Source organism: Chaetura pelagica, unplaced genomic scaffold (assembly GCF_000747805.2).
Source record: "Chaetura pelagica isolate M959 unplaced genomic scaffold, ChaPel_1.0 scaffold527, whole genome shotgun sequence".
Classification (NCBI taxonomy): domain Eukaryota; kingdom Metazoa; phylum Chordata; class Aves; order Apodiformes; family Apodidae; genus Chaetura; species Chaetura pelagica.
The window spans coordinates 7,112-7,785 of NW_009953915.1; the positions used below are offsets into that span (position 1 = coordinate 7,112).

The 674-nt window shown below is 61.7% G+C and overlaps 1 protein-coding gene across 1 annotated transcript in view; it reads right to left on the reverse strand.

Moving 5' to 3' along the window:
* LOC104392143 (galactose-3-O-sulfotransferase 2-like) overlaps nucleotides 1-674 on the reverse strand; it is a 9,247-nt gene that overhangs the window by 1,905 nt on the left and 6,668 nt on the right. The window lies entirely within an intron of this gene.

The window sequence follows — 674 nt, forward strand, 5'->3', positions numbered from 1 at the left end:
AAAAATGCTGATTTTTATTCCTTTGTTGTTTTTTTTTTCCCCTTCAACATGCCCCCCCCCCCGTCGGAGTGATTTTCAGATGTTGGAGGTTTGGCCTGTGGGGGGGGGGAAGCTCCTCTCCTGCTGTAATGAAGGGGCACCTTCTAGGTGACTATCACTGCTGGTGTTGAATGAAGCTGCTTCTCCACCTGTGGAGGGAGCAGAACTCGAGCTCTTGGGATCTTCCCACCTGGAATCCCATCCCTGTGGCATCTCTGGGGGGGAGGGGGTGGCTGCCAGGGTCTGACCTTCCTGCTCCTCTGGCTGAGCCCCAGCTGAGCCCCCTCCTTGGCTCTGGCTGCCCCTCGAGGGGCTTGGTGCTCCCTTTTTTTGGGGGGGGATTGGGTTGTGAGGAACCCCCTGGGCCCTGAGGAGCCCCCCTGGGCCATGAGGAGCCCCCCAGGCCAACCTCTCACAGCCTACCCAGCCCCACTGTCCTTCAGCATGTGGGGGGCACAGACAGAGGGGGTCACCCTGGGGTGTCAGCATCCCCTGCCTGACCCCCCCAAAAAGCCCTGGGAGAGCAGGTACAACCTCCCAGCCCAAGGTGGGACCTGGGCATCCCCTGCCCGGCCCCCCCAAAAAAGCCCTGGGGGAGCAGGTACAACCTCCCAGCCCAAGGTGGGACGCAGGCA